This window comes from Erithacus rubecula, assembly GCF_903797595.1.
Source record: "Erithacus rubecula genome assembly, chromosome: 2".
Lineage (NCBI taxonomy): Eukaryota > Metazoa > Chordata > Aves > Passeriformes > Muscicapidae > Erithacus > Erithacus rubecula.
Window position 1 is genome coordinate 28,441,594 of NC_136685.1, and position 16,677 is coordinate 28,458,270.

Genomic DNA, 16,677 nt, shown 5'->3' on the forward strand with positions numbered 1-16,677 from the left:
AGTGTCCTCTGAGAGGCTAAAACAGTCTAGCCTAGGCTCTCAGAAGGGGACAGGGCTGCTGGCACTTCAGTTCTCTCAATGCTTGGCATGAATTGGTCACACCAACTAACATGGAGATTTTGGAGATATGACTTCCAGAAGGTGGAGGTTGCACAGCAGAGATAATAAAGATCTTTGCTTTTGAATTACAGTTGCCAAAACATGAACCTGTTTCCAAGCATTTTCAAAATATTAAAAGATGGGCAATATGGCAGAACTGATGTGGCACAACTGTGTTAGAAACAGCAGTTGCTGAAAAAGTAACTCAAACACACAGAAACTACTGAATCAACACCAAAGATGCTGAATGGCTGATATGGAACAGAAACTAATCTGATGGAGAAAAAAAAATTATATTGGTAAGAACTGTATAAACAGGAATATGTTTTTCAAGACCTGTGACTAGAAGGTTTAAATGACTGGAACATACAAGGCATAGCAATATGATAGAAAGTTTCTTAATTGAGAAAGAAGTGCTCACAAACAGGAACACACAAACAGGCATGGTGCAACAAACCAAAGCTCACTCTGGCTACCTTTTGTGTATCCAACAGCAGCAAAAGCAAAGAGAGAAGAATATAAGAGCAAGGCTGGTAGACCTGACACTACTAGTCTCTAGCCAGCCTCATCTTGGGGACTTCTGTGCTTCATATGGTTTCTGGTTATTGTAACCTTCAGGGGATTATATTTTCAATTATCTTACTGTGGCACTTTGATTTAATGGAAACATCCAGACCTCATTGGCAAAGCAATCCCTATCTGGAGCCATCTTTCACCTAAACAATTCCTCTATGTTTTGTTTTGAGCTAGGTTCCTATTGTCTTCATTTAAAGTTCTATTCTTTTCTTGGAAAATCTTTTGAACAGCCTATTAGAGATGAAATGAATGCCTGTAGATATGTTTGACTACCTAATGAGATAAAAATGCCTTTTGAACAGTATTCACTGAAACCTCAAATTTTTAAGCTGTTTGGACAGCAAATTTTAAATATTTTGACATTTCCATGGTTTGAATATCATTGTTGGTCTATTTTGAAAGTATCTCATTATTCAATGTTTCAGAAGTAAGACACAGTTCCTAGCACACCTTACTCCAGCCTAGGTAAATACTAAACACCTCTGGCATACAGGAGTTTTCTCAGTCACTTCTCGGTTATTTTATCTTTTTTTCCCTTCCTTTTTTTTCTTTCTTTTTTAATGAGAGTCTGGTTTAGACAAGATAACTCTTTCCTAGGTTGCATGGTTATTATGTCAAAGTGGTGTTTTAAACAATGCATTAATCAATTGACATTGCAGAATGGCCAGAAACTCCAGATGTCATCCATAATATTTTCCATCAGTGAATTGCATAGTGCAAGGAGAAACCAAAGTTGCATTTCCCCTTTATATGTGATTTATCTAAAAGATAACATAGTCTTTAACTGCATTCCAAGAACATCTAAATTCTTCTTTCTATGTAAGATGGTAATATAAATCTAGTAATCCAGAAAGTAAACTTGTTTTAATTCATCCATCAGGAAAATTAAATGGAAATTTTGAAAATAAAGTAATATTTGTTTACAATAAATAGTATTCTTATTTATTCTCTCTTCCTTCTGTATTTGATGATAAGTTAAAAGTATTAGGTAAAGCTATCTTTATAACAGAGTTATTCAAAGATGACTTGACAACAGACCTCCTCTGTTTAGCATAACTGAAACAAGCAAATGTGCATCTTAGCTTTTGTTGGTCTCAAACACTCTTCACCAAAGCAATACTTCCAATTTTGTTTCCATGACAATATGCGTGACTTATAAAAGCTGTGGATCTTTTTGCTTAAGAGATGTGACTAAACCAGCAACATTTCATTTGCCTTTAAGTCTGCTTTTTTCTTCTCAGACATGAGAAGACTTTGTTCAAAACATCTATTTATAAGAAGTTCTGCAGTCTAAACTTCCACATTGTCGTTCTCTTTTATCTAATTTTCAGCATCCTCAATGTAGGAATGTCCTCTTCTATTTTTATAGTATATTTAGTCTAATCATCCTCTGTTTTTTCAGTCTTAATAATACATACTTTCCCTGTCTTTAGTCAGACCAATTTTCTTCCATTTCAACTATTTTAGTGCTTCTTTATTGAACTATGTTTTACATGGAAGATTTCCCTCTCTTCTTGTCTGAGTTACATAAACATAATTGTAGCTGTTTCTTAAAACAGTCTTTTCATACATATCTCCACTCTCTATATTATCATTCTCTTATTAGCCCATTCTTGATCAGTTAACAAATTTTTTCCTTAACTGAGGGTCTGTTTTCAAACTTTTTTTTCATACATAATGTTGAACTAGTTTCTTGAATAGTAATTTTGACAAATATTTTATTTTGAAAAATATTTCTCTTTCTATAGCCTAATATCAAATTTCCATATAAATACATTTTTTGGTCACATGAAGACCAGAGTCACCAAAATTATAATTACTTTACAAATTATTTTAAGACTATTTGTTTTTTTCTTTTTCGTTATCTTTTCTTGTTCCGTAATTTTAATTCTTCCCTTATTCTATCAATAAAATGTTCTTATTGTTTCAGCAAAACCTCTTACCAAAATCTAAAATTACAATTTGCTACAATTTCATATTTGTAAGGGATGACTAGAAGGGGAACACATTATTGCATTTCCACATGTACATAATTAGTCCACTGAAGTTACTTCTTCAAAACAATGCCTTCGGGATCTCACCAAAATTCAAAAAGTGTTGATAATTGAACAGAAATAATTGTGTTACAAAGTCTAAACATTTTCACATTTCAGTGAGAAAAACATCTGACTGCTATTTAGAAGAAATCTCAAGGAAAAGGGATGGGTTTTTTCCTTTATATTTTAGTGTTCCTACTGCTTCACAGAATCACAGAATTTGATCATCCAAGGAATTTTCATCAGGCTCTGAAGCTTTGTCTGTTACTAGTGACTTGTTAAGCCACGATTCTGACCCAGGAAGGTGTTTTTATCTATGCATATTTGCAGTTGAATCAAAATTCTCCAAAGCTGAGAGGAGAATATTTATATCTTAGCTTTTTAATATGCAAGGCCATCACCCATTTTAAACTGAAGATTATAAAATAGTCTAAATTTTATGTCATTTGGTGTATAATATTTATTTCTGCTCATCTAATTCATCCTTGCCTTTTTAAAAAATTAATTAAAATGCATTTTTCATGGCATAAATTAGGTACATATACTTAGGTATTTCTGTATTATTTAGCTTCGATTTTTGTATTGCTGCCTCCTCATGTACTGGAAAGGGTGGAATAAGCACAAAATGGATTGGATCTGGTTCAAGTAGAAATGTCAGCTGTGATATAAGTGGTGTATCTTGAATCAGCAGCAAGTAACTAGAGCTACTGTGGAGGCCAGCAACTGGACCTTTGCCTTTTTGAATGATTGACAGACAAGAAAATATTTGACCTAGATGTCCCACTGTCCTTTTCAACACCTTGTGAACACTGAACATCACAGGTCTTCCACAGACATGCTGATCTGTAGAGATAGCTCCTGTACTGTGAAGACACAGCCTTCCTTTCCAGCAGCCTTTGCAGTGCCTGGCAAAAATGCCATCCATGTCTTTGTATGGGCATATGTCATGCCAGGGATTTCAGTTTAAAGCATGTCAGTAAAATAAGGGAAATTGAATTTCTGGTTTGTGCCATGTCCTGCACATAAATACTAATTTCTAGAATCCTCTGATGCATATCATGGCTGTGGAGGTGGATTGCTTTAGAAGTTGAAGTATTTTGTTCTGTCATAAATGTACCAGCATTTGAGCTCCCTCAGCATTGGAGTTTCTTTGAACAGCGGATCTTCTTTGGTGGTTATTTAAATCACTTTTCCATACACAAGAAAATAAGTTTTATCCAGTTGACATTGTTATCCATTGCTATTTGCATTTAGTACACACTAAGTGCAATCTCAAAAACCCCTGAGGAGGGCACCAGCAGCAATGACTTGGGATGCAAAGTGTGTGTAATTGGTTGCATTTCTAACTCCTGATCAGGCCAGTGTGTACTGGACATAGTCTGAAACAGTTTCATTTAGTTTTGAAATGAGGTATGGCTATTGTATATATCCTAGATAGAAAGAACATATATCCTTGCCTACATCTTTGGAAAAATCTCCACCAACCCTGCTTTCTTTGATCTGAAAATATTAATGCAAGTTTAGAATACATTGATGAGTTTTCATGCAGGATACTTTATGCTGTCTGTTCATCTGTGTGCAAAAAGAGAAGTCAGAATGCATTTTTGTAATGGTTAACAGGACAATTAGGGTGATGGAGAGCCTGTGGGAGACAGGCTCTCAGTACACTAAATCGAGAGTTAGAAGGAGAAATGATCACTGCCTATAAATATAAAGATCAGTGTAGGAGTAGAGCTGTTTAAACTAAGGGGCAGCAGTAAAGCATAGATGAAGAGAATTTAGCATGAATTAATTCCAGGCTTGAAATTCAAAGAAGGATTTTAGTTCTCAAAACATTCAGGTTCTGGAAGAATCTTCTAACAGTAACAAAGTGAAAATGTGTTAGCTTGGTGCTTGATTGAGTTATGAAAGAGATTGTGTTATGTGATTGCTTGAGGCAGTTGCAGTTGGATTTGTTAACCAGAAAGTTGTTCTCAATTTTATTTTCTATTCTTCTGGTATGTATTTTGGCCATCTCCAGATTCAAGGTGTGGAAAAGCAATACCCATTAACAGATGTGTGACTGCAACAGAAATTAAACCATTGAGAGTAAGAAATTTTTGTAAGAATCTTGTTTTTCTCTGAGGAGGATAATCCAGTCCATAGCCTGTTGGACAGCAATAATAGAGATGTATTGGAGACATGCATATAATTTGCTATCTTGACCAGTACATAAAGGTACAGTTTCAACCAAAAAAGTTGAAAATTCAAGTTGGTGTTTCCAAACATTAAGTCCATGTTGAATAATATGTAGCTTCTCACTTTGGAAGGAGGTTGCTGCTTTGCTGCAGATATTCACTGAGCTTACAGCTGGGAAGATGTTAGGTCACCAAAGGACAATCTCACTTAAACATGCTGAAGGAGTCCCAGCGAGTGCAAGAGACTTCAGCCAGCAGTGCTGAAACATTCCACTAAGAAAGATAGGTCTCATCTCATCTAACTTTAGATGCCTACAATAGAGCCACTTACTGCTAAGCTAATCACTCTGAGTTTCCTCTTCATCAGTAGGGAGGAAATAAGTATTTATTTATTATGTATAAGAGGGGAAAAAAAAGCTGCAAGGCACAGTACTCCTCCTAATTCTGTGGCCTTTATTTTCAAATGGCAGTATTCCAAGCATAGTAAATTGGAAAGCATGTTAACTGAGTGGTTTAGAATTCCTTTTTAGTTAGATTATTTTTCAACCTGCTTGAAGCAATGGAGTAGACAGCAAGAGATAAAAGAACTAGTAATGTTATTGCTACTAAGAAACAAATAAGACAATTAAAATACATACCCATGCAGAGTTGCTATGCTTTACATGGACAGCATTTTGACAGCATTAGCTTCTGTAAAGGTATTTACATACAAACTTTCGTGTAATGCTCCAAGAATTTAGAATTGGAAATCATAGCTGTAAAGTTATCAAGGGTGACTTCAATCTGTAAAGGAAAAAGCAATATAATCTGAAAATAGCTACCAGTAAGAGCCAAATAAACAACCTTTTTTGTGTGTGTTTGGTTTTGGTTTTTTTGTTTGCACTTGAAGGTATTAGGAGCTACAATCACCCAGGTTATTTTGACATGAGATGCCAGTGGAGTGGGGTATTGTTTTTAGTTCAGTTTAGCTAATAGTACAGGTCTTGTCCCCATGCTCTGCAGGTCAAAAGGGGTCCTGGTCTACATCAGAACATTTGTGTATCTTGTTTCAACAAGATTTCTTACCTTCTGTATTTTGGTAATCTCAGGTAGATTTTTATAATTTCATTTTTCTAGGAGAAGAAATGAGAGAGCAAAATGTGGAGTTTTAACTGGGGGGAGAAGGAAGACAGTTTGCAGGAGAGAGGAGATTTTAATAGCAGCACTGCTGAGCAAATCTTTGAGATGTGGCATGAAGAACTTGCTTGGGAAGGGCAAAAAGACAAAGTCTACTGATGAACAGAGGAAAGGAACCACTAGGATTTTATTGGCAAAAAGAATTCTTTGCCTGCCATTTTCTATCCTGGCTAACCAGACAATGTACTTGCCAAAAGCAGTGTGAATATTTCTGATTCTTTTGGACAGTGAGCATACATGTTACTATCCTGATCCTGTTCATTTTGAAGTCTGTAAAAAATCCTTGGTAAGTTCAGAGGGCCCAAGAAATCAGAAATCCACCAAATGGAGAGATCCTTGACTGGAATATGTGCTTCCTGAGGGAAGAGTTTAAAATCCTCATGGATCTTCTATCAGGGTTTCTCCAATGTTATGATAGATGTGGTTGATACATTGGTGGGTACTGATTGACTGAGGAAAGAGCAGGATGAGGAGGTGAATTCTAGGGAATTTAGTGACAGTAATTAGTATGTAATGCAAGACTGTTAGTATCAGCCTTTGTTTTATGTGCAGGCTACAAGCACATGAGGAAGCCACACAACAGTGCAGTCCCAGCTACCAGGCAATGAATTTTGTGAGGTACTTTTGGTCCTTGGTGCTGTCTTCCTAATAACCCCTTAGAGCAACAGGGTATAGAACATCACCCTTGCCTCTTATGCTATGAAAGTTTGGGATATGCATTTTGTTAAAAAAAAATATAAATTCTCTTACTCTGAAAATTTGAAGTAATTTTTTGTGGCAGCATAATAATGTAAAAAATATTGTTTGTCTTCTCTCTGCTGAGGCTTCCTGACTGGGACAGGTTTTATCCTAAACATGTGTGCTTGGCCTGCTTCCAACATGGCCAGTGCCCAAGGGAGCAGGAAAACAGACATTCAGATGTGGAATACTTGTTTTTACAATTTTTCCTTCTCTCCCTTCCATATTTTTCTCTTTCAAGTGTCGTCACCTTGTAACAATAGGCCCATCAGCTGTACAGTAATTTTGGGCAGAATCACAAAAAGGCTGATACAGAATGCAATCAGCAAGGAAGCAAATTGGGGTGTTTAATTAATGGCAATGAACATGGCTCTGTTGACTGTCTTATCAAGCAAATTTGACATTGCTTATACTTGGACTAAAGACATGAGTAATACAAATTTTTGGTGTAATATCTTTAAATTTATGACATTCTGATAAAATTAAGAGTATAAAAAAATCAATACAGCTGACTTCAGACAAATTAAAAACTAGCCAAGTAATATATTGCAAAATGTAATTATATATGTAAATTGCAAATCATCCATTGAGGTGTTTTTAGCAGGTCCTGCAGAGATCTTGTGTCGTATCTTGTGCAATGTCTTTATTAAAACTGAGACAAAACATAGTATCAGTCAATGAGGTGAATGAAATCCCTACATGACTGAGGGCTTGAAGGGGTTGAAACAACCTAAAGCATCCTACAGAATGGGAAATTAATAGATAGACCATTACCAGTTGAGAATTGTATCAATTGCAGTGACCATGAGATCATGGAGTTTAAAATCATGAGTGAAATGAAGAAGACAAATATTAGAATCATAACCCTGGACATTTGGAGAATAGATTTTAGTTTATTCTGTGATCTTCTTGGGAGTGTCCAGTAGGGAATAGAGGACACCAGGGCACAGGAGGGCCTGTTGAATTTCCTCAGAGAATAAAATCCCTCTATTCATATGTGCAGGAAGGTGAGCGAGTGTGGCAGAAGGCCAGCATGGATTAATAGGGAACTCCTGAATGAGCTCAAACACCAAAAGAAGTACATGAAATGAGGAAGAAAGAATGGAATTCTCAGGAGGAATGTAAAGATGGTTGCTGAAGAATGCAGGGATGAAGCTGAGAAGACCAAAGCACACCTAAAGCTGGGACCAGTGGTGAATGTGAAGGACAAAACAAAGGACTTCCCTAAGTACAAAAATACAGCAAAATGAAGACAGAGAAAAATTACTTATGTGGGTTTTAAGTATATTAATCGCAGAACTAGCAATTTTCAGATGGATCTGGTGATTTTTTGGTGGATTGGCCCATTTCTAATATAAATTTTATAGTGAATATAAAGATACAGTAAATGATATCCTGAGTACTGGAGTATTTCTTTGTGTCTTTGGACAAATGAAGTGATCAATAGCAGTTCCCTGGGTACCCAAATACACAGATGAAATCTGCCTACTGATACATACTTTACATACTTTGAAGATATGAATTGATCCATCTGCCTACCACTGCCAAGCACAGGGCCAAACTAAAATTTTCAGGCATCTTTTTCCTCTTATTACTGATAAAGCCCAATAAACAACCACAAACCAGTAAGTCATTCCATAAGGATAGCAGAAAACTACAGTCATCCTCCACCCCCCAAATTTTGTAGACAGACAAATACAGAGCAGTGAAACAAGTACCAAATTTTAATATACTGGATATATCTCATAAGAGTTATCAAAACTCTAAAGACTTTGGCACTAACCTTTTAAAGTAAATTTTAGAAATAATTTTTTACAAACTAAAAATCAAGAAACAATGAACTTTCCAAGTTAGTAGGTCTGGTACAAAAATATTTAAATGAAGTAGCTGCCTCCAAGAGGTTTACTGGCAGGGTTAAGAAAAAAAGGTAGGAAAGCCTGAGAAAACAAAGAAATGAGTTGTCAGGGGTCATGGACTGCCTAGCTATTACTGAATTTCTCCGTAGACAATCTAACAGAAAAAGGAGGATTTTTAGTGCTATAATTCACGTTATCTTCGTTTTCCACCTTACTTATTTCAGGGCTGACAGGAATCATAGGACTCATGTAGTATGCTGCTCAGCTGGAAGTCAGGCAAAGAAATACAGATTTAAGCATGCAGTATTAGAAACCCTTCTTAGAAATTTGTAGTAAACTTCTCCTTTATGAGATCTAAGGGACAGTAATTACTATGAAAAGGTCAAAATCGGCTAACAGCTAAAATTATGTAATGAGAAATGAAACACCTACATTGCCAGTTACATTTGAAAATGCTTGTGAGGAAGTCTTTAAAGGCTAGTGCTAGAACTTCTTAACCCAATACTTGATGTTGCAGTTGTCTTCACTGCAAGACATTTCTTTCATTTTCACTTTCAAAGAAACATTTTTTACCCTAGTAATTTTCATTACTTCTCCACAAATTTCTGTTTTTAGGAACTCTCCAGGCAGGTTTGAACTTCAGCTGTCAGAAGCAGACAAAATTCTACTGGATTACAAAGTGCAGCTACAGATTTGGCTAAATATCTAAAATTAGGGAATGAAAAGTAAAAATCTTGGTTTTAGGAAAGAAACTTTTTGTATTTAGGTGGAAATTAGCATCAGAAATGTCTTTCCATTTCAGTCAAAACACTGCTCCTTCCCGAACAGCAACAGAGAAAGCATTTTCTTCCTTCCAGCTCCGAGAGTGAAGAGGTTTCTCCTGCCAAGAGAAAATATCCCATGAGTGAAGAAGTAAATATATGAGTAACAGGCCAAAGCTGATTTAGTGAGAGAAAAAAAAGAAGATTCCAAGAAATGACACGATGGAGAAGGATGGAAACAGTGAAGCAAAATAAATAATAGAAAAGTTGGAATAAACCATTAGGAAAACCCTCAAAACCTTTACAACAACCTACCACGGTGTGTCTATTGGAAAAGAGGCATGACTATAGAGAAAGATAAAAGAGCCCCAAGAACACTCTGTATTTCAATAGAGACATCTCTGTACCAAATTCTACATTTTTATAGTTGATAATGTTTTATGGGAAATTGTGAAACAAATCTGAATAAACAGGAAAGTGCACAGGATATCTGGTTTTAGATTGGACATTCATGTGCTCATGGGACAGCTGGGAGAACATCGTTAGTGGTAGTGCTTGTGGTTTTGAGTAATGCTTGCCATTTAATAAAGCTTGACTTGATTATTCTAATTAATAGAAAAATGTCAGAGGAATCTATTTTTCCACTTCCAGACTTGAAAATTTTCTAAAATGCTAGACATTACATCAGAAATTTTTGAACATTTTGGAATTTTTAGTTTTCCTTTTTTACTTTCATCAGCTGAAGTCCATGCTTTTCAGGTGATTGAAAATAATAACCTCTATGCAGCCATTTTGTCTGTTCTGCTACCCACAGTGCCTTCCATTGTGCATACACCAAGATACCTGCTGACCTGACAAGGGTTTGTTAAGGTCAAGTGCTCTTTTCAGAAATCTCCTCTTGACTCTCTTCACTCCTGCTGTTTATATTTCTTTCCATTTTCTTCCAGCATGATAATAATGCAATGTTAAGAGGAACAGTGCAGGTGAAAAACAGAGTAGATATAAATCTGCCATCTTAATTTTTAGATGTAGATGGAGATTTAGACACCCTAAAAAATCTCTTGAGGCTGCAATTAGCCTTTTTACACACAGCAAGTCAAGAACTGCAAAGTTTTATTTGATTAGCTTCTAGCTGCCAGTTTTCACCTTTCATTATCATTGTGTCCTGTCAGTTTGAGTCTGTTGTAGAAGCTGCTTCATGTCAGCATCAACAGGAGGTGAAACCCCACATGACCCACTATGTAGGGCCCAGATTGAAAATAGAGATCTTGCATTTCTGCAGAACAGCAAAGTGACAGGAAAGAAAAAAATGAGGACTTCTGTAATGGAAGGTGAACCTCTTGCTGGAGGTGGAGGCACAGTCAATTTCTTAGGAACATGCTATCTGGAGACCAATGATAGCTGAAAAGCCCACCAGTATAAGAAACAGACAAGATTCAGCTTCATTTCAGACTGAAATGAAGTAAGTTCAAAGCCTGACATGTTTTAAAGGAAACAAAACTTTTGACAAGTGTCAAACCAACCAGAAGTATAGATTTGGTTTTTTTACATAATTCAGTTATTTTCTCTATTAGGTACCTAATCTAAGCACAGCCTCACTGATAATGTAGGTACTTTGAGTGAAAGAGAAGGTGATAGGTGATCTCTGCTTAACTGCCTCTATTACTGAAACAGTGGAGATTTGAACATCTCAGCAAGGAATGCTGTTCATCAGCTAAAATTACAGTAAAAAAAGATTACTAAAATAATAAAGGTAATAATTTATAATGTTTTGCTGAAGTATTCACTTTCTATAGAAACAATGACTTCCTTTGAACAAAACCCTTTTTTCTCTGGCATAGAGGTCTGTTTCCACAAGAGCTATGCTAATCATCAAAATTTCCCCACTGTGCCACTATCTTTATCTATTGACAATTTATCTGTTTGTCCATTAAAGCTATGACAGGAAAATCAGAGCTTTGGAAGGTTCATTTAAAAATCAGGTGTTTATTTGGAATTTTTTTGAGCATGAAAGTGGAGCTGAGGGAAGAGAGAGAGAAGAGGAGGCTAGAAATGTAGCTTCATATTTTTCAAGGATGCTACCAGTGCATTTTTTTACTTGAACATTGCCAGAACCTGGGCTAAGTTTGTTTTCTCACAGCCTATTCATATCCTGTCTCCTACAGGGAACACTGAGAAGCACTGAACCCTGAGTATTTTTGAAAAGCTGCTCCAGAGCTTTAGAACTTCTTGTGTTAATGGAGGTACTCGATGTTCTGACTTTTTTTTCTCAACCTGTTCACTCCCCAACAATCTTTTCGCTGAAATATTGCTATGATGAAAAAAGAAAAAATACCCAATTGAACCCTGTAAAATACTCTGTAGGAATGTCTGGCATATGAGTGTCTAGGCACAGATGACTTGAATCATGCTTAATCATTGTATTTTGAATGCAAAAGTGACAGAAATTGCTGCTAAATAAAAACATTTAGTCCTAGTAAAATTTAGTTCTTCTGGCTTGGGTGCAACAGACTCACACCTGTTATATCTGTGAGTTAATAGCAGCAGTGATGGAAGTCTGGTGATAATGCCCTATTAAGACTTGTCATGATTTGACTTCTGCATCTTCTATGTATTACCCAATTTCAGTGAAATCTCAATCTTAGAACAGAACTGACAGCTCTCTATAGATAACACTTAATATACTTTCTGAAGAACAATGCTTGACAATGATGTACTCTTCTGTTGTATTGACATATTAGTTTGTTCTGTTTATGACACAAATTCTACTCATGAATATTTAAATGGTAGCTAATTACTCTTTAATTCATGCACTGCAGACTAAAAAACTTTGTTAAAATCATAATCCACCAGAAGCAGAATTTTGGATGCATAACAGCAAATAGTTGCCTTTTTCTTTTTTTTGTGTTAAAGACACAAGAAACATTGAGGCTTTTTAGTCTGCTTGATATGATTTCATTTTGTATGTGAAAAAAATACCAGCTGGATATTGATAGTTACTTTCACTAGTCTGCTTGTTTGGAAGGAAGTTGATGGACTTCTTAGTAGACAATTGTCCATGAATATAATGAAGAATATGTGGATGTCATTATAAATATGAATTTGACATTTTTGTTGGTGTAAGTCTGGATATATGCTTCTGAAATTAATGGAGCTGCACTGATATCAATCCCAGACAAATTAGGTCAAAGGAGTCCCAAAAGGTAAACACAGCTGCACCAACCAGTCTCTCATACATGAAAAGAGTCTAAAAACAAAGTGGAAATATGGATCTGGCATTTACAATTGTGCCAGTGGCAGCTTAACCAAGCTAGTGCAAGTAGTCACTGTGAAGATACAATGGCATGGTCTTCCATGCACTGTAGTATCTTCAAAACTCCTTCCAGACCTTGAGTACACTTTTGAAAGTCTGCAGTGTTGCATGTTCCTTGCAATAGTTAATTAGACTGATCTTACAGAGATTCTAGGCCACATGCTGTTATGAAAAATATCTTGTGTTATCAAGAATACCTGTACTTCTTAAAAGGTCTACTTTACCTTACCTTACCAGTGGTGAAAGAGACCTAATTTCCAAATCCTTTGAATCTTAGATTTTTACATGTTTGCAAAACAATGAAGTAGCATCCTACATTCTCTTTGCACATCTGCAAAGAAAAATAATTATCCAATGTACAATTCAGGGGCAATTCAATCAAAGAGGACAAAAAATTAATTTTATCCTCATTATCCTTTTAACTTTGGATGCTTTAAATCTGGAATGAGTCCATAATATCTTGTGGAACCAAGGCAAATGAAAATAATGAGTTTATTTTGGTCTCAGATGCAGTGAACCAAAGACTCCTTTCCCTTGTCCTTAGGGGGCATTTCCTGTCATATAAAAAACGCTGCTGAGCCTCTGTCAAACAGATTGACTTATTCCCAAGCTATTTTCTTCATCTTGGATATGACATTATGTGTAGGGTATCACTGGCAAGGTTTTGCTGGTGAGGGACCTGCAGGGATGGCCTCTCCTGGAGGAGGTCAGAGTCTGTCCTATGCCAGACATGGACAGTTCAAGCAGCTCAGCAATGGATCCACTTCATGCCAAAGCTAAAGTAAATTGGAGGAATTAGTGGTGCCTTTCTGACAACACAATTAAGGAAAGGAAGAAAGCACAAAGAGTAATAGAACAAGTGAAAAAGAGGGGCAACAACAAGACCAGAGCAGTAAGATATGCTCCATGGTGGAGCTGGTCACATCCCTGAAGGAACTGTATGGCGGGCTTGCACTCAAGCAGGGACTTCCTTGAAGAGACTATGCCCCGTGGAGGAGTCCCCACTGGAGCAGAAGAAACTAAGAAGGAAGGGGCAGTGAAGTCAAAAAGGAACAAAGCAGCACGAAGAAACAGCTACACACTGGCCCCAGGAGCCTGCTTCATCTGTTGCCTCACTGTCAGAAACGAGTGTAAGCTGCAGTGAAAGGAAAGGGAGTGGAGACTGGGAGCTAGGGAGGAGAGGCCTGCACTGAAGTTGAACCTGCGAGTGGGAGAGGAAAGGTGTCTTTCCTAAGTGTTTAGATGTTTGTTGTTTTTGTTTCCCAAACCTCAAAAGAGCAATTAAGTGCTTTAAATGAAATTCACAGGCTGAGTCTGCTGTGACAACTCCAGTTATTGGTGAATGATCTTTGTTTTAATACATGAGTTTTCTCATTCTTGTTCTTCCTATTTTCTTTCCATTACCACCGTGAGAAAGGAAAGAGTGAGCAAACTGTGGTTGCTTGGCGGCTGGCCGGAGCCATCCCAGTATACACCAGGTTTGGCAAAGCATCGTGTCAGCGGTGGCTGCCAGCAGGACAAGGTTTTCACTCGTGCCTTGCTGGCAGTTTGACATGAACCTACGAATCTTTAAGGACTTAAAAACCCATATCTTCTACTTTGCCCATGATTATTATGGATATTATGGATGGACGATACCCAAACTAACCCACCGAAGGTTACAAATGAAAGGGTTTTGCTCCGGGGAGGGTTTTGTTGCCAGGCCTGCAGGAGGAGCGGGCTGTTCACAGGGAGCCGAGCGGGCGCCGGGCGCTGGCCGTGGTGCTGAACGGGATCCCGCCATCCTGCTGGGAGTAACGACATCCATGGGAATAATTACCTGTTAAAAGAACGAACACTTTATCTGTAACTTTAGAAAAGCACCGTATACCTAGATGATTGGTGCAAGAATCATCTATTAATAAAGGAATTTTTTCCCTACTTATACTCAACAATCTATATTGCTGCCCACTCAGCTCAGGGTGATGTAAACAGAAACATTTACACTTAATATTTGCAGATTTTTCACATGAACTGACATTTTTCCATTAGAAAATACCAATGGGTTTTTTTGAAAGAAATGGGATTAACACTTACCACAATTAAATCTATTTGTGGAACAACCAAATGGAGCTGGAAGAAAACAAATTAATCTATGTATCATGGATTCATGGTGTTTAGCATCAAAAAAGGTGCTTGATTACTCAGCCTGACACTTTTTTGCCTTTCATAAATCCTCACATTTTACCCACTTATCCCTGCGTTGAACTCAGATATTGGTGTGGTTAAAATTGCCTTCTGAAAGGAAGATAGGCCTGAATTTTTTAAAAATTAGAGTATTTTTCCCATTCCCCCAGTATTACTACTTTCTCTACAAGAGAAAAGAGAAGGGAAGGGAAGGGAAGGGAAGGGAAGGGAAGGGAAGGGAAGGGAAGGGAAGGGAAGGGAAGGGAAGGGAAGGGAAGGGAAGGGAAGGGAAGGGAAGGGAAGGGAAGGGAAGGGAAGGGAAGGGAAGGGAAGGGAAGGGAAGGGAAGGGAAGGGAAGGGAAGGGAAGGGAAGGGAAGGGAAGGGAAGGGAAGGGAAGGGAAGGGAAGGGAAGGGAAGGGAAGGGAAGGGAAGGGAAGGGAAGGGAAGGGAAGGGAAGGGAAGGGAAACTTGGTATTTTCTTTATAAAGAAAACATATCCAAGTAACTTCATAATATCCTCCTTGCTAAAAATAAGCACTTAGCTCTTTAAGTCTTTCATGATATATTTGCTCTTCCTTTCTGTCCTTTCCTCTAGTGTTTTAGCACCATTTTCAAGACATATGTAGCACATCTGGAGGTGGCACAGGGGCGTCACCAATACTGCATGCAGAGTAAGAAACGTTTACCTGCTTCTATTCACTACTTGTTTGCACATTCACCATTTGTACTTCTTTGTGCCACAGGATCACAATAAGAGCTCAGATTCTTGTCAACTGGGACTCCACAATTTATTTTAAACTCAGTATTTTTCAGCTGAGAATTCAGTATTCTGCAGGGATAGATGTATCTTGCTGTATTAAATTACAGTTTGTTTGAATAGACAGGTCTACCAGCTGACCCAAATCATACTGATTTATCTACATTCACTGTTAGTTACAATACTGCCAACCCTCATGTCATCTGCAGCTTTTATTAATGCTGATTTTATATTTACTTTTAGGTCACTGAGGAGAATGTTGAATACTGTGAAATTCATTCATAAGGAAATCCATCAGAGACACACTACCCTGGGATGATTCCATATTGACAGAGAATGTTGCAGACTATAATTTCTGAGTCCCCTTATTATGCACTTTGCAGGTATTGTGTGGTCCTAACTGTTTAACTGAATGGCACAAGGTGTTAAGTCATACTCTTTACTAAAGCCTATATTAAATCATCTCACTTCCTTTAGCAAAGGAATTCCTATGTCAAAGAAGTAAAATGACCTACTTTTGTATTAACTCAAATTTTTATCTTCCTACCTTTTAAACTCCCATTAAAGATAGTTTATTAAAGATTTCATTGCAAATATTGTGTGGTTTTATTCTGCACCACTCTCATGCTAAATTGGCATTGTAAAATACTCTTCCACTCTTATTTTCATTATATATTCCCATGCTTTAACATTTCCTTTAAGCAAATATTCTACAATATTCTTTTTACTGTGGTGAGCTATCTTCTACACTGTATTATTCAGAGCAGCCAAAGCTGACTCACTAAAGATTCATTATTTGTTGTTCCATAACTGCTGCTATTTACACACATTTCCTATGGGATGTTTCCACTCTTCAAACCACAGAGAACTCAGAGACTGAGTGCAAACTGGATACTAAAAGATAAGAGGTGAAATAAGGACTGTAGTGATACAACCATGAAGAAAGTCACATTTAGAGGTTTTTACTGGTAGGGAGTAAAGTGGAAAAAAATTATGCAAGGAAGTTAATAATGTTTAGACT